This window comes from Corvus brachyrhynchos, unplaced genomic scaffold, assembly GCF_000691975.1.
Source record: "Corvus brachyrhynchos isolate BGI_N302 unplaced genomic scaffold, ASM69197v1 scaffold43, whole genome shotgun sequence".
Lineage (NCBI taxonomy): Eukaryota > Metazoa > Chordata > Aves > Passeriformes > Corvidae > Corvus > Corvus brachyrhynchos.
The window spans coordinates 3,513,079-3,531,402 of record NW_008237353.1 but is presented as its reverse complement, the minus strand read 5'-3'; the positions used below and the strand labels follow the sequence as shown (position 1 = coordinate 3,531,402).

Here is an 18,324-nt window from a genome sequence, read left to right as displayed (position 1 = left end):
TCCTGTTCTGCTCCCAGCAAAGTATACATAATAAAAATAAATGTAAAGCCTCAGTACTCCTGTAGACCTCTGAGCTCTTAAATAGATAAAACCGAGGTGCCAAATTCTGCTCTTCCTGTGCAGCTCCATTGATGTGCCAGGGATGCAGAGTCTGACAGTAGGAGATTAGCACAGTGCAGGTGGGATGCAGAACACCACAAAAGGACAAGGTTATGATTTCTCCATACAGAAAGACTGAGGAGGGGCTCCTGCTCCGAGTGATTTCACTTTAGATGACAGGTGAAGAAAAAAAATTAATAGAAGACTGTGCATATCTCTCTAATGTGCTGTAGCAGTCTGGCTTGATACAATGGCAGCTGTGAGTTTTGGGAGATGCTCCTCAGAACTGTGAAGGCATAGGGAAAATGCAGCCATAACAGACACAGAGCTCCACATCTCTCTGCCCCTAATATTTACTCAAGAATTGGCAAAACACACTTCAGATGCCATTAACACACTGAAATAAATTGTATCTTAGAATAGGTGCCTTGCCTCATAAAACAAGGAATGGCGCTCATATGGAGTGATTTGCCCAGCTGCCATTCTCAGCCTACCTGAGAGTCTGAATCCAGGAGAGGCAATTCCACAGGCTGCTAGCTGCCTTGGTGGAGGGGAATGCCATGCATCCAAGGGTGTGGGGTGGGGAGGTGGAGGAGTAGGACAGGACAGAGGCAAGGGAAAGAATTTAGCTTTATTTGCTAAAAACCCTCTCCTTTAAGAAAAAATATTTTTAAATCACCTTGACAGCCAGGGTAGCCAGCTCTGAAGTAGGGAAGTTCAAAGAAATTGTGCTTCTATTGCCTAAATTTTAATTAGTCTGTGGGTAAATGGGAGCTTTGAAATTGTCTACACAGCAATTTCCATGTGCCCTGTTAACTTGAAGAGACCCAAGACTCCAGCAATATTCAAAGCTGCCCTCTGCAGATGTGTAAACGATTCCACAAAGTGAAAATGTGGGGATTTAGGTCTTAGCTTGAAAGATCTTTTTAAGGATGTGCATACTAATTCCAAAAAGAGACCTTCCACGGAGACCTACAGGTGTCTGAAGAACAGTGCAAAGTCAGGTTCCCAGAAGTGCCAAGACCTGCAGTACAGACCACTGTGTCGTAGCTTAGGCTGAGAAGCTCTGAGCAATAAATTTGTGTAAGTAACAAAATCCTCCAGATTGTAGAAAAATCAGATGGTGTTCATTTTAATGATAATTCGTGCTTTGGTTGAGCTACTTTTGACTTTCAGTGAGAGATGAATTTGACCTGCTCTCTCTTTCTCATCTGCTGGGCTGCAGCTGTGCCCTCTAGCACTGTATATATATTCCAAGCTCATCTAGATGTTGAAACAAAAGCACAAATTAGATGACAATCTTCCATTCTTTCTGTGTGCTGCCAATACCTGTTTGTCACTATAATGGTATTAATCATCTTTTATTTATAGCAGAACATTGGAAGCTTCAATTTTTCCCTTTTGATTTATTTGTAGGACAACAGGTGCACAACTTAAGCAGGTGTATGGATGTGTGCATATGTTGTGAGTTTGCTGATAGCCACAAAACATCTTTAGTAAATTATTACTTGTATCAAAGCTGCCATTATTTTCATTTCATGCCTAAACTTAATTCCACAGCTGTTAGCTCCCACACTTCATTAGCTGTTTTGTGTCACAACTGCAGTAATGCAGCTCAGGGGTGCAAGACCTCTTCTCTTGCCCTCCAAAAACCCACACAAATAAAACATCTCTAAACCATACACTGCTTCCAGTTTCTTCTGAAACTTGGGAGAGGCACTGAAAATGCATCAACAGTTTCCATTGGCAACTGCTGCAGAATAGCATGTTACTGGTTCAACAGCTGACATGAAATGCCTTTCCATATGTAAAGCTCTGCCTTAAACACACAAGGGACACGAAGAAAAAAATTTCGTACTTTCTGTTTCTTTTGTCTAACAGTAAATGGGTAGTGTTGAAGTGCTGGATGCTTAAAAAAATGCAGTTATAATTTTGGATCCAAGCTGTGAGAACACTCATTGGAGACAACTGTTCTCCCATGGGCTAGCCTTGAATAAACAATCACAGCTCTGTGTGATATTAGTTCTTAACCAGATTCTAGCATTGAGCTCTTGCCTCGCCATGGTTACTTGTCTTTTAAACCAATGTTTCTTTTCCTTCTTTTTTGCCAAGATTCTTGTTTGCTTGGCAGTGGCTTGTTCTCATTTGAACTTTTGCCCTATTTTAATCTCCACCAAATTTTTACTCTAAAAGAACCTTTTCACTGATATCTCTTTGTTGCCCTGAATTTCTTTTCTGTGTGTGAGAACTTACTCAGGGACATGGCTTAAAGGAAAAAGACAAAGCAACTGTCTTCTTCTGAGTATCCAGCAGCTGGCAGACATCTGTGAGATGAGAAAACAAAGCCAGAACAGCGCAAGACAGTAGCCACTCCCAAAATAAAATTAAATAGGAAATAAGGAGGCACACAAACTACCAGGTCATTCACTTGGAGATTTATTTGTGCTTGTCAGCTCCTGAGCTTGCCTCACTCCAATTCATCTGAGGATAACACCATTAAAACCCATGTAAGAGCATCACTCTGACACACAGGGTTCCAATGCAGAATCCCTCACTTGTCCTGTGCCTCTGGAGCTGGCAGAGCACCAGGGTCCCATGGATCATATTAAAGCCCTAAGGAAGGAGAATATACCTCTGGTTGCTTTGAGGCAATTCTCCAGGCATCCCAGAAGAAAGAAACCAACAGCTTCTATAAAAAAAGCTAAAATTCCTCCTTTACAACAAAAATATGTTATCTTGAAATATCTTGACTATTTTTTTTGTCGTCTTTTGTGGAGATTCTTAAATGAGAAAATCAATGGGAACTTGCTGAAGGCTGTCTCCAAAAATTTCTAGTCACATAGTTGATTAACATTATTTCCACTGCTGAAAAAGAGCAAACCGCAGCTTTGTCTTACTTGCTCATTCAGCTTCTTATTCCTCGGAAAATGTCACCGTGTGGTTGCCTAAAGGAAAGGCAAATACCTGTGTATAATATACCTGTGCTTATGGTGATACACACATACAAATGTACAAAACCACAACAAAAGTATTTCATACTAATAGTTGGTTTCGGTGAAATCAGTTTTCTTACCAGAAACATAACTTCCAATTTTCCAGTGTTAATAAAAGCACTGTTATTACAATTTATTAATCTCTAATCTCTTGGCTATATCATTTGGGCTGAATTTTTAGTGTAAAGTAAAACACAGTTTAAGCCTCTAGGACAACATACCCCTTTGGTGTGCTGCATGTAAAATAAACCAGAGTAACATCCTGCTGGTATGTGCATCAGATATTCTGACAGACAAACCAGGGGCCAAGGATTCAGTCATCTATATTCACAGATTAATAAGGAGTTGTGTTCACAGATGTACATATACCTAAGACCAACTTTTCACCATTTAAAATTTTCTAACTGACATTTAAATCTAGGAAAACCGGCAAGTTGCATCTTTCTTTTAAAACACAATACTGTATATGCTAGAAGATTTTAAATTAAATCAATTAAAACTCTATCCTTGTTTGCTTTTATTTATTAACTTTTAGAGGGAAATTTTCTTCATAGTAGCAAAATCAATACTCTGAGATAAAATTTCTAAGAAGAATTCCCTTTCTCATAAAATTTTATTGGCAATTTAATTTTTCATCTCTGTTGAAATAATAAAATGTAAAGAACAATGCTCCTTTTTTTTCCAGTAAAAGGTCTTTATTTACTTTAGAAGCCAAGCAGGAGGTACATTTTCAGCTGAGTTCAATCAATTTCTACATCTTTGATATCTCTTCATTTGCACAGAATCCTGGCTGACAGGAAAATCACTAGCTAATTGACTACAGCATGCTTTATATGCGAGCGTTGGTTACAGTCTGCTTCTCAACACCCTTGTATCTGAGCTGGGAGTGGGCAAAAGTGCCCCTCCGAACACAGCACTCTACTGTCACAGCACAGGACCCGGTTGTCACCTTGGGAAATCTACCCCTTAATGCCTAATACACAAATTCCTAGTTGGATCTAGCTGAATTACTGTGCTTTCCTGTTGCACAAGTACAGCAGTGAATCATTGCACTACTTTGGGCAGCAAGGGGAAATTAAAGGGCCCAGTGTGTCACTCAGTCCAAGATGGGAACACAGACATGAGAAAGACAGGGTCCTTTCCAGTCCTTTGCTATAAGAGAGCAGGAGACAGAGAAGGAAGGCTGTTCAAAGCCTTGCATAGGTAGTAACGCCCTGCTTCATTCTAGGCTCTCCCATCTAATGATTCCAAAACTGTTCGTATAGTTTGAGTCACTGGAAGATGCCAAGGTGGACACAAATATTATGCCAACGTCATGGCAGGGAATTGGGGATGCAGCCAAATTAAGTAACTTCAGTCCAAGACTCGCACTGAGATCCACACCTAGTACAGCTCCTGCTGCGTTTCTCATGCTAGAGCTGGTCTTTCTGGTGAATGGAAGCCTCCTTGCATAGAAGAAACACCAGAACAAAACAGTGCCTTGCAGAAATGTGGATGGGAGCACACACACAGCCACACTCTGCCACCGACTGCGTGGCTCCCATCAGGTAGCAATCAGCACAGACTGTGTGCCACAATATGTAGGCTCGATAATCCTTAACTGCTGGCAAGCCCCCTCATCCAGCATCTCACACTGTTCTGGTTTTCAGTCAGACTCACACAGCCAGCACTGCCCAGCCTTTGGGAAGGGGGCTTCTCCCCGCACAATGCTGACTTGTGTCCCAGTGCAGAGTGTCACTTTCCCACACGGAGCAGTCCCTTGATCTGTGAGTAGCGCCTATGGCTTCTTCGGGGCCACTTGCAAAGGACAGTGCAGCTGAGCAGACCCTTTGTAAATGTGTGGCCATGACACATTCATCAATAACAATGACTCCTGTAATCATTTACAATGTCTTTGGGCCTCCGTGTGTAAAAAATGCTGCTATGCCAAGCCAATGGAAGAAAAAAATGTACCGTGGTTGTGGCTTTAAAACTGGCACTGTGAAGCATTATTTGTATCGAGGGATGAAATAACAAGTTGGAAGGGTGAGAAAACTTGAAAGGAAATAGACTTAGGGAAACAGAAGCTGGAAGTAATCAATAAATCATAGAATAAAGTAAAGAGAAAGAACCTTTAAAGTGCCCAGCTTAAATGTCAAGAGTATTAGAACAAAAGAGCTCAAAGCAGGAGAATGTGTGACAGGAAAATATGCTGAAACTCTGACAGAAAGTATGTTCATTCCTGAGCATGGAAAACGTACAGGCAACGAAGGGCGGCAGAGAAAAACAAAGAAATTAGGCAATTGTATAAGCTCCTCTTGTTTGTATAGTCTGAACACACAGGATCAGTATTATTGTTTCTAGAAGATTCTGGGGAGTAAAACTGGGTAAAAAAACCCAAACATCTCAGCAGTGGAGAAGATCAGTTTTAAATTTTATAATATGCTGGGAGTGTGTTATCACCTATGCATGAAGGTATGCCGTCAATATTGCAGAGTAATACGATCTTGCTTACTTGTACTGCACCAAAAGACAAACAGAGCCAAGGTGGAATTGGTCTTATATTTATATCTAGACAAATTCATACAGCTAAAATTTAGGATTTTTTCTAATGACACTTTCAGCGATGCATTTAATCATACACAGCTCCAGTCACACACAGGTCTAGGCATATGTGTTTGCCCTACTGGAATCAATGTATATATCCATATACTTAAGTTAAGCTGGTACTCAAAATATTTTTCCAAGCTGGAGCCCAAGTGCTGATGGATTACCTAGTTAGCTATAAATTTCAAGATTGCTTCTGGTTTTGGCTACTGGCTCAAAAACAGATACCTATTCTGTTTGAAGCAAGCTTACAATAACTGTTATTCATGTAATATAACAGAATCTTCTGGCGCCACACACATGGACAATGTGAAACAAAATTTTCTGTTCAAATGGGGTTTGCAGTCAACTGAGCAAAGGTTGCTTATTCTCTCCTTAGCTGAAACCTGTACTGAAAGAAACTACCCCACTTTGCTGTACCTTGAAGAGCAAAATTTGGGAAGATCTCATAGAGGCTGCTGGGACACGTTTGTCCCAGTGAAAGGCAGACAGACAAACTTCTGGCCCTGTGCTTTGGGTGATGGGCTTCCTCAAGCATGGCAGATTTTAGGGCTTGTGTAGCTATTGTGCCACAGAGCTGGGCCACAGCCATTCTTAAGAGCCCTGGTGGCACTGGCTACTGCACAGGGCTTTTGTTTGGGCCAAGGGCCAAATAGCTACCCTTTGCAATATGTGTGTAGTCAGGACATAGCTGCAGTAAAAAGTCATTAAAAACCACACATATTTCTTGTTGTGGGACTAAAGCATCACCTTTAAACACTGTGGACCACTCAGGCAGTGGCAGAGGAGAAAAAGTACATTGAATTGGTTGTGAAATACTGTCAGTTTAAATCAAGTAGTGGTATTTGATAGGGAAACAGAGAAGCTTAGTCCATTTTAAAGAGTCTTCATTAAACTATCTTGCCCTTCTGCTGTGTGCACATAAATGACGGTACTGATGTGCAACAGTAATGTCAGCAGGTAAATTGAATGTTAATGCTTGTGTTAATGTTTCTGAGCATGCCCTCTATAAAAAGGAGACGTTTCCAAAAACCTGATGGGTCTGACGTGAGCAGAGTGCTGAGTCAGGGAAAAAAACCAACTTACTGCAAGTGCTCATTTGACAGCAAAGGATTTTGTGGTATGCCTCAATGAGACATTTAAAATTTCACTCATAATTTTATGAAATGTCTCTCATTTAAGTTGTCAAAGCCTGACAGGCTTGTTAACAGCATCAAGGGGTGAATGGTCCTTCATCTTCTTGCTCTTGCTCAACTGAATGATCGATGAACAAACTAAAGCTGACAGCTGCTGCAAAGATATCAAGAATTAAAGGAGATGCAGAAGATGCTTCTACTCCATCCTGTCTAATTCAGCGTAAAGAATGATATTCTGTTCAAGAAAATGTTGGAAAAGCAAGAACAGCAGTAGCTTAAATCCTGTCCTTAAGTCCAGATTTTCTGCCCACTCCAGCAAGGCCCACTAGACTGGAACAAGGCAGGGCAGCTCATGAGACTAGGGTTCATTAGTTATTTTCTGTTTCCAGGGGTCTTCTTCCACCAGGAACCCAGGAGCTGAGAACCCACTAAAGGAATAAACATGAAAGGCAGAGTGTCCCCAGGATTTACACAATATCTTGACAAATTTGACTCTAGGAACATCAAAACAAGTATTTTTCTTAAGTAATTTTCCTCCATTAAAATGCCAGTATTTTTTGGGTGACGTTAGCTCTCACTTTAACTTAATGTCTTCAGTCCATGTCTAAGTTTCCCCAAATTTTCCTGTAAAAAAATTAGTGATGCACATGAAATACAGTGGTTTTTCACTGCATATCAGTACTTGCTGGAAGCCAATTTTGATGTACTTGAAACCTCATTCTAAGAATTAATGAGGGAACCAAGCATGTTATACGAATAAATGGTCAGTCAGATTGGCTAAGTTTTGAACATTTAGTCAAGATTACAATAAACCAGGTGAATGACATGCAAAGCAAGAGTGACTCCAATCTCAGGATGCGTAATACACTGGGGGGACACACAAAGGGACATGGGGAAACTCCACATGGCCTGCTCAGGGACATTTTGGGATCAGGAATTCAGACACCATTAAATAAATGGTCCCTTAGAAGTTATTCCACTCTCTCCTATCAAGCCAGCAAGGTCTACACTGCAGTTATTGCATGCTTGGCCAAACTGATAAACTTCAATGATGAGGTGACAGGCTTGACATATTACGGGAGAACAATGGATGTGATTTCTCTCAACTTTGGCAGGACCTTCTGCATTGTGTCCCATAACACCACTTGCATAACATTCAACAAACTGATGAATTACGTAGTAAATAAATGGACAGTGGACTGTCAATTTACAGGTGGACTGTAAACTGGCAGAACTACCGGGCTCAAAGGCTTGTTATGTGGCTGGGGTGTCCAGCTGGAGGCCAGTCACTTTTTTACTGTGTAGGTAATTGAACAGTTGAATAAACTGCCCAGAAAGGATGTGGAGTTTCCATCTTTGGAAGCATTGAAAGCCTCACTGGACACAGCCCAGAGGACTGAGTTCTAGTTTACACAGCTTTGAGAAGGGGAGTTGGAGTAGATTATCTCCAGAGGTCCTTTCCCACCTCAGCCCTTCTGTGACAGCCCTGTCTTTGTCTATATCTTGCAGGTATTGGCATACTGAATGTTTGCTGCTTTTATTCTAGGAATGGCACCATCAGTCAGTGTTTTTTACAGAAAGCTTATCAGTTTATTGTAATTTCCTTGACATACAAGCTGTATTTATAACTGTATTGCCATCCTTATTTTTCCCATTTCTTACTTCAACTTTGCAGAGTGCTCTCTAATGAATAAAGTCTATGGAGTATCTCACACAATGAGAAAAGGCAAGAACCGATTACCCTTTATTGAGAAAGAGTCATTTTTAAAGCTGCATTTGTTACCTAGTTCTGTTAAGTCAGCACAAAGCCTTTCTTACTTTCTTACTTTGTTGAAGAGTAGTTTGTCTGCAGTGTGTGTGCCACAGTGTCCTTTGTAAGCATGCAATACATAAGGTCTGGTATTCCCAGGGTTAGCAACTCAGCAGGGTGCCACTGTCCCAAGAGAAACTCAGACATGGAAAGACACTTTTCAGGAGCTGCCTTTTCCTCCTATTTTGTAACGCCGTGCATCTATCACCAATGGTGGATATTCCTTTTGTGCCTCTGTCTGCTCCTCCTGTATCTATATATAATGCCAAAGAGTAACTTCCTACTCTCCACTGTGCTGTTTTACTACAGGCAGATGCTATTTCTAAGTGCAGTGGTATGTCTCAAATCAAAGATGTATCTGTTTCCCTTATAGTTTTAGGACTTGGGACAATCCACAGGCTGGACTCCTAATGCCTCAGTCCTGATTCAGGTATTCTTCTGAGCCAGTATCTTTTTCCATGTCTCCCAGGGCAGATGCAACATTGCCACTATTGTGACACCTCATGTCAATTCTGAAAAACTTGCGTGGCTGCTACAAAGAGATCTCAGCTACCCACCAGAAAAATATCTCACTGAACTTCAGATAGAAGCAAAATTGACATGTATGCTTGGGCATAAGAGAGTAGCACAGACAGCAGGGGAGAGAGAAATGCTCATGAAAGACTTCAGAATGAAAGGAATTCATTCTTGCTGATGAGAAGGCCTTGAGGAGCTCAAAATTATTGCATTGTTGTAACAATGAGAAAAAAATCACCCATTACTACAAAAGCATCACAGGACCATTCAAGCACTCTGAAAGCTTTTCTGAAAACATGCCTTCTGGTAAGTTTTTAAGCTACAAAAAATTTTTTTTTAATTTTATATATCAATTTTCCCCACTGCGTCACCTGTTATTTAAGGTCATTCTACACATACATATATAAATGTAAGTATAAATATGTGTCTGTGTGCATGTGTGTATGCAAGAATATAACCATATGAGCATATGGTTTATTTATTTGCATCCTCTGTGTGTGTACAACTACTATAGCAGAATTCTTCTATATGCAGAAATGTTTTGCAATCCATTAATTTTTGCCTTCTTCCCGCACTTGTTATGCCAGAACCAATTAACTTACAGGGACTATTTCTAGTGCAGTGGTCCTCAACTGAGGTGGCAGCGAGCTCAAAAATAATTTTAGGCCAATATTTAGGCAGAGTTGTGCGCTAAAACAAACACGGAGGTGTGTATTTGTGCATGAGACTCATCCTGCCCTGCACCGCTGCCCAGCTGCTAAGTGAACAGTCCCCAACCCTTATCCCAGAGTGAAGCAGGATGTTGGGAAGCATGGAGACAGGATGCTCCTCAGCACCCTATGAGATGCATCTAACAACAATTAACCTGTGCTGTTTGCCAGTGCCTGATGCTGATTATAAACACCTATGTTGGGAACTGGCAATGTGGCTACATAGGAAAAGTTGGAGCTAAGCCCCTCGTGGCAGGGATGCCTCATCTGTTCCCAAGAACCACCCTGCTCCGTCCAAGGCTTCAGGGTGGCACAGGGCTGAAACTCTCCTCGGAACATCACTGGTGGGCAGGGAATCAAACAGGTCGTGGAGTCCTCTTCAACCCACCCAGTGCATGTGCTGAAGTTAGTCACTACCAGTAGCTGCTATATTTATAGAGGGATGTTGTAAGTTTGACGTAAGACATGATTTGTTTTTTCTGTACAGCAGGGCAAAGGTGCCTTTCTCCTCCCTTTCTTCAGTTTTTGGATAAACCCTTACTTGTTTTCACAGGAACATTAGCTCAAATCTGCTGCTACTGTGCACAGCCGATAAAACTATTGCTTGGAAAGACCATATGTCACATGGAACTACTCAAGAGGCATAAAGCCCCGTTTTTTGCCGATTCTTTAAAGATACGATTTTATTCTCAGTTAAAATGGAAAAGAGCATTATGTTTAAAGATAAATCCATTTACTGTGCAACCGCTCTGCTAAATTCTGTCACCAAATAACTTGTTAGTAAGACATTTGGACTGCCTTTAAAAAAAAAAAGTTGTTGCACATAGCTTTCTCCTTGTTTATCAGTTGCTATGACAATGCTAATGACAATATCACCACAGACAAGAACTATATCTTTTACTAGAGACAAGAAAAAACAAAATCAGTTCTGAGGAGAAAGTTCCCATTATTAATATACTTCTTGTTCCCCTCTTTGACCCAGGTAGTTGACCAATATTCAAGGTCCCTACAGGTTGTTTCTGTTTGGAGAACAAACGGATGAGGGAGTGAATTGAGCTTTTTAATGTGCTTCTGTTTGTTTAGAAAGAATTTACACGATGTCCCCTTACTCTGGGCACAGCGGGAGCCAAAACAATAGTCAGTGTTTTCTCTTTTCATACTTTCAAACTTCTTTTGAGCCACAGCTCTAGTTATCTCTCTCTTAGGTTTCTCTCAAGGTCAGGCTACAAGGGCTTTCCTTGCTGGCTCTGGCATGTCCTTGCTGCTTGCTATGTCTGCTTCTCTGATGTTTCTGCTGTCACTTTCTGAGTTGCTCCATTTCATCATATGCCACCTTGTCCCCAGCCTTTGCAGTTGGATCCTGGAGAAGTGCCTCAGCCCCCACAGTTCAGCACTGTAGGCATGTGTGTCGCAGTACACAGGGTGCGGAATGTTATGGTGCGGCTCCTGGAGTCTCAATGAAGATGTCCCAAAAAGAAGGCAGTTCTTTTCCTAGGGAAAGGAAGCTTTCTCACCCACCATCTTCAGTGAGGCTTCATGGCTGACTTTCAGCATAACACCGAATTTATTTCCAACAGTGTATTTTTGCTCCCTGTCAGATCAGTTTCTCTACAGTAGTGCTATAAGGTGGGGGAGCAGAAAATATGTTACTATTTCCTAACAAAACAGCCTCTGATGCAACTATAATAAAGTTGTGAAAAAGTCCTAGAGGACTTAAACAGATTTGACAGCATTTAATTTCCATAAATTTAGGGCCTGATCCTGATTTTCTTTTGCTAATGAGTACTAGAGGGAGATAATGCATGATTTTTTCAGACAAACTAAAGACAGAAATAATGGCCCAGCTCAGCAGCGAAAGACAGGTGTGGGATTGAGCTGTTGGGACTTTTTTTGGCCAACAGAGGTAATTTCAGCATTCCTGCTCTGGGTTAGACCCATCTCTGCTGTGACCAACAGGTCTCCTGTCCAGGCCTGACTGAGCTACACAGACACTGCTTCTGGCAGTAGCTCTGCTGCTGGCCCTTGGGGCTCTTTGATTGGAACAAAGGTTGCATATAGCATAATCTCCACTCAGACAGCGAAAGGTCTTTGATTTTGAACAGCAAAAACTCATAATAGTTGCATTTTCTTTTGCTTTTAAGGAAACAGACACAAGCAGTTTTAATTTATCTCATGTTTATGCCATAGCTATTAACATGGCCCATTCGACACATAAGGAAACTGCTTCTAGTTGCTCTCAGGCATGACACATCTCTGGTTTTCATATACTTTCTTTTTATCATTTCTACCAGAAACCCATGTCCTACCAAATTCCCACCTTCATATTTATGTAGGTGATGGTCTGTGGTGGGCTCCAGTGTAGACTCTGAATGAAAAAGATCCTCACAGACCTACAGCTTTGGAAACAACTCCTTCACTACCATAGATGAACCAGCTATAATTTTCTGAAGGCCCCAGCATCACAAATGGATGTCTTTGGCCAGATTTACAGCAATAATACTTTGGCACTGATGAGACAGTCAGAAGTTGTCTGTCTAGACCCATTAAACTGGGGTGGGCATGGACCTGTAAGCACTGGTGAACTTCACGTCATGAAAAACCTCCTAATTCAATAAAACTTCATTTAAATGGAATTTCATATGCCAGAACAGAGGGAGCTTGCAACTTTAATTAAAAATCTTAGGCCATTCACACATGCAGCCAGTCCTTAATCCCTAGGAAATGCCCTTTTCTGAGACCATTATTTCTTAATTAATAGACAGTGAACAGTATATATTTGGTTTAGCCTTTGAAACATATATTTCATTTAGCCTTTGAGAAAGAAGGTGAATTTTCTCCAAGCACTTTAGAGGATAAGCATCTCTTCACATGAAGCATCCAGTTATGGGTATATTGTATGTAAACTGAAGTGATTGATTCTGCTGAGTTCTCAGCAGAAGATGGAGTTTGGGATGGTCATTTCTTCTCAAGACAGGTATTCTGAACAGTAGGAAAATGGATTTGGAGGGCAGTGGGGAGGGGGAGTAGTTAATTTTCACTTTAAAACTTTGAAGGAAACAGTTCAAAAACCTCTAGTAAGATTGTCACAATAAGACTGCCAAAAGAGGCATTAGGTATTCTCAGGTTTACAGGTTATTAATTTCTTACATTATCAATAAAGTGATAGTCACTAGGTCAGAGTCTTAGCAAAAGATCTCCCCTCTCAAGCAAGTATCTTTAACAGTCCACTCTACAATAATTATTCTCTGTCATACTCTCAGAACAAGGATTTGAGAACTTGTCACTCAGCCCTGAATCTGTGGATCAATCCTAGATTTGTACAAGTTGGTACATGCCCCAGTCTGATCGAGGCCAGAGGGGAGCACTCAAGCTTATATCTCTTGAACCTGCCATGTGACCGGTCTTTATGCTGCCTGTATCCTTGCACTGACCTTTTGCTGGCTACAAGACAACAGTCAGTCTCTGTCAGCATAAAGCTGGGTGTTGAAGATAACCCATCAACATTTTTGGAACCCGTGCAAACCCAGTGTCACCACTTGCCATACAAGTCTAGCTGAAATATATTTGATGGCATAGGGGGAGCACTGGAACTGGACTTAAGGCACTGAGCCACAGCCCAGAAGCATGCTCTAAATATAAGGAGATTAACTTATGATGTCATTTTGCCTCAATCTCTCCTTTTGGATGTGTTCCACTTTGCTCACAATGCTTGCACATTCACTAAGCCAGGGAGCATGAGACTAACTCTTCAGTGAAGGGTTCAGGATACTTGCTGAATTCCAGCACAGACTGAGGCACTTCAGTAAAGTACAGCAGCGTCAACAGGAGCAACAAGCCACCTCCAGCCCCACAATATTCACTGGCCTGCTTAGCCACCCATTTTTGGAGGAGGACAGATAGAGCACTTGAGGTAATTGATATCCCCATCCCCATGCTCTAGCTGAGACTGATGCCTTATGAGGCCTCCTAGAAACAGAGACTAGACAGGAGTAAGGGAATAAATGTAGGTATTTATTTGAAAGGCCTTCAAAGGTACCCCCTGGAGAGCCAGAGGCTGTTGCCAAGAGGGACCCCAAGATGGACGATAGGTCACAAGTTCTTCACTCTTTTATAGGTTTGGCTCATTTGCATACCAGGGTTAATTCTCCAATTAAAGCTTCAGTTTTCCCCTCAGCTTACCCCGCCGCCCACCCCCCCACCCCCTCCTGCCCCTTAGAGGCTCTTTGGTTTATACTTTTGGGCCTAGGACAGCCTAAGTGTCCTTGAAGAGCAGACCCAGAGAGGCTTTGTTATGTCTACCTAGCATGAGAGCAGAGATTAACAGGATACAAGAAACTTCAGAGTTACACACTAAGCAGTACAGAATTTGAAAAATATAAAAGTTAAAACCTAAGGCATCAAGACCACTGGCCATGAGGGAGGAGGGTTCAGTCTCATCCTGTCCTTTCCTACCCAGCCATCATGTGTGCATCTCACTCTTTTCCAGTGCAAGCTGTAAGAGCTCTGTAGCCCCAGGCTAGTGCAGCAACCACACAGAGAGGTTCCCAACAGCTTGCCGCACCCTCCTGCCTGTGTCCTGCATCCTGCCTGCATCCTTCCACCACAAGTGTTTTCTTCTGTTTATGGCACCTGGCTTAAGGCTGCCAGGTACCTTGGCAGACAGTTTCCCCCAATCCTAACCTGACTGGTAGGACTTGACTGACAAAATTAATGTATCAGGTCAGCATCTCCTTTGTGCCACCGGCAAACAAGCTGTCAGGATTAGTTTAAAGCTCCACCATGTTTAAAGAAGCCAGATAAGTGATTTATTCCTTCCCTCATCCTCACACCCTCCTCCCTTTCTATCAGGAACACCATTTGCGGCTACACTAATGTTTGCAGCAGTTATTATCAGCAAACTGACCTGGGACTTGCCATCATCCCATGAAAGCGATCCTACCTTCAGCTTTGTTAGGAGTGGTCTAGTTCCAGGTTTTTATTCAGTGACATTCTCAGTTTCACTCTTGCTGATCATAAGCAGCTTTTTGATGAAAAACAGTACTCTCGACACTTAGTTAAAGCCGCTTCTTGTTTAACCCCACAGGCCAAAAGCCTCCTCAATCAAAGGCTATGACCCCTGAACATTAGGTTAGACTGCACAGACTGTCTGTTGTCACTAGCTATAGCCATGCCTATCTTTGGAAGTAAAATATTAACAAACCCCTGTGGGAAAAGAAAATTCTGACTTGATGATAGCATTTCACACTTTCTAAACAAAAAGCAAGGTAGAGCAAAACCAGCTCCTTGTTGTTTTGTTTAGCTATTATTCCCGACTAAAAACATTTGCACAAAAAGTCACTGCAAAGTCTTTTTCCAGTTGCATATGCTTTAAATTATTACTGTTTTGAAAAACTGACATGAGCTGCTTGTGCCCTGCTTTTTTGTCTACAGTATTCCAAACACCATTAGCGAAAGTCCTGGAAACCCCAGTCCTGTGGCACATGTTCTCTTTCCTCTTTCAGAACATTCCATTTTGCCACTTTCGAAGGGTTTGATATTTTGTTCCTAATACTGATTTAGAAGCATCTGCTAATAAATTGACAGGTTGTGACACCTCCCCATAATTTTAGAGCTTTTTCACCTTAGCTTCTGAGGGCTGCTTTTATGGTTTCAGAAGGCTTTTTGTTCACACAGCTTCCATCTTGAGTAGCTCGTTGAATGGGGTTGTCAAGACAGCTATGTTTCATGTACATTTTTCCTGGAACTGACTTCAGTGTTCCCTATAAAATTATAATTCCTCTGTCTGCAGCAGGTTTCATTCTGCAATGGCTAGCTTTTGATTTCTGTGATTTCTCATCTTACTAGCATCAAATCTATTTAAAATACTTTGATACAGAGATTGTTCTTATTGGTTGCATTGAAATTCATCCTCTTCAGTGTGTTACCCTCTTTCATTACACACCTAACAAATCCAGGCTCTGTGTTGTGTCCAGTGTGTTCACTGGGAATAGAATGTCTGAATATCTGTATGCAGCAAATGGGAAACCAGTTGTGATTAGAGCCTTGTTACTATTCTTTAACATTTGCATCGTGGCACTACTCGGAGGCCCTGGCGAAGGAAGCTCTTTTTAGTTTGGATCTGTGTGTATCTATATGAAAAGTGAGCATGTACTCTAAATAATTACTGGCAGATGAAATAATTCTTTGCTAAATGTAGCTTGCCAGCAATATAGTTTTTCTTGGTCTAAGATGTGAACCCCTGCGTATCTTCTGTCTCCAGTAATCTGTCATTACAGTGAGGCTTTTTTTTCTACTTTTGGTTGGCAGATTCCTGCGCTGTGGCTTACTTCTAAGGGAGGTCTGTGAAAGGTAACCAGACAAGTAAGCCTAATGTCAGCCTGTGGGTATAAACTGGCCACACAAGGACTAATATTTGCTTCAGTCACAATTTTTAAAAAATCAACAAAAAGCCAATAATAACAACAACAAAAAAAACTAAGGTGGAAAACCACTAATTTAAAGAATGGACACACTATCTTTGTGGAAGTAATTGTTTTAAACTTTGAAATATTTTTTGTTAATAAAATAAACCAAACACAGCAAGTGACTGAGAGCACTGAACAAGGGTCCAGAGCAAAAACATCAAGTAAAAACGGTAAGCACAGGTAGGGTCTGATTTTTTGGTTCTGCATGACAGTGTTTGAACTTGAGCATACAGAAGAGGTAATCAATTAAGAGCAATCCAGTGATTCTTTCCTAGGGCTCACTGAGAGTTACCTGAAGTCCAGAAATCTGAAATCTGTGCTAGGCATATGTCTTTTCCTCAGCCTTCTTCCACAGGTGCACCTGCAAGTATGGAAATGGAAACCTGTTTGCTGGGACAACTGATAAGACACAGCACCTGTTCAGGCACATTTCACCTGGGGGCTGCTTAGGGGAGGAGCCTGAAAAGTCAGGAAGAACACCCAATCCTTTTAAAAATCAGACATGACAAGAACTAGTGACATCTCTTTTTATCAAAGTTTCCTGGCAATATAGTTCAGGACAGGGAGGGGGCAAATAATTAATTTTTCACAAAATTTCCTATTTCTAATTACAAATACTAGACACATTTTAAAAATCTGAATTTTATGTTGATGGCTAGTTTAAAATGTTGTATTAATGGCTAAGTTTTACACAGATCTTTTCACACTATGTCTTCACATATTCATAACTAGTTGGTGCTGTGTGCATTATTACTACTTATGTGGTAACAGGGAAGTTGAAAAATGATTTAATTTTACTGGCATATCACTAAGCACTCCTGCTATCTAGTACCAAAACAATTGCAACACTCATAAATATCCTATTTGTTTTGTAATGAAATAATACTGACAGCCTGAGCATTACAACACAAACAGAAAGCACTCTGTACTAAGAAAGAAGACAGTTATACTAAATGGATATCATTATCTTTATCTGTCACTAATTAATCTGTTACTAATTACCCTTAATAATTTTTTTTAAAAGAACACTTCAAAAAAAATGTAAATAAAAAAGTGAAATTAAAAAAAAAAATCCTTCTCATCTCTGAATTAGACTTTGAAAATGGTTTAAATTTCTGCTTTCTCCTAAATCAAAAACAAAAACAAAACCAAAAACCACCTTAACTATTTCCAGTGAAATATAAAATCTGAATTTCCCCCAGCTACAAAGATAATTAGGGCTTTTGGTAGCATGTTGCTGATCTTGTTACCAAACAATTTTGTGTTTGGAAGTTTTTTTGGTGGTACCACAAATAAAAGCTTACATTCTAAATACTTCCTTTTTGAATTACATGCCAGGTCAAATTCTGTGTTTATTATGCATTAAGCACTTATGCTAGCTCACAGGTCTTTTGGGGATACCATCTATCATAAAACTGGGGCAGATTTTGCAGTCTCCTATCTATTTCAGTCTACCTTCCCTTTTTTTAAAGACTTACACTAAAGGTATCACCTTAGAAACACCACAATATAGTGAACTCTCACTTGCTTTTTCGCACCTAAATTACTGGACAAAGACTTTAACAACAGACCTCTGTTGAATTCCTTTCCAAATCACCAATATGAGTCAGTTCTATCACACTCCATGCCAGGCAATTTGGGTAAGTTTTGGATGAAGCTGAGAAGTTGTTTCTTGTTTTGGTTTCTATGACACTTTTATGCAGTGTATAGGTTATTTATGTTATTTAGCCTGATGTTTTAATAAATCATTGCACTTTCATGTCTTTTCTTGGTTGTTTGATGATGTATGATACTTGTCACTCAAGAGTGGTGTGAGGAGGGACAGCTCCCCTTATTCTGTATTTAGAAAGGGGAATTCTGTTTCAGCTCTCTTGTGACTGTTGACGAACACCGACAAGGGCAGCCCTGGCCAGTTAATCTTTTGTAAAGTTACGCCAAACCAATTGCAGAAGTCCAATGTGAAGCACTCATCTTCAGCCTCCCAGCTGCCAAGTACACCAGATTTTTTTT

General features: G+C 40.8%; 1 long non-coding RNA gene across 2 annotated transcripts in view; it reads right to left on the bottom strand.

Annotated features, from left to right (window-relative positions):
- The window catches only part of LOC108445831, a 111,788-nt gene that overhangs the window by 11,444 nt on the left and 82,020 nt on the right, over window positions 1-18,324 (bottom strand). The window contains exon 3 of one of the 2 annotated variants that reach the window (XR_001860817.1): window positions 7-3,044. The exons of the other annotated variant lie outside the window; for it this stretch is intronic. This is a non-coding gene — a long non-coding RNA (uncharacterized LOC108445831). Of the gene's footprint in view, window positions 1-6; window positions 3,045-18,324 lie in introns of those variants that run through there. 2 annotated transcript variants of the gene reach the window in all.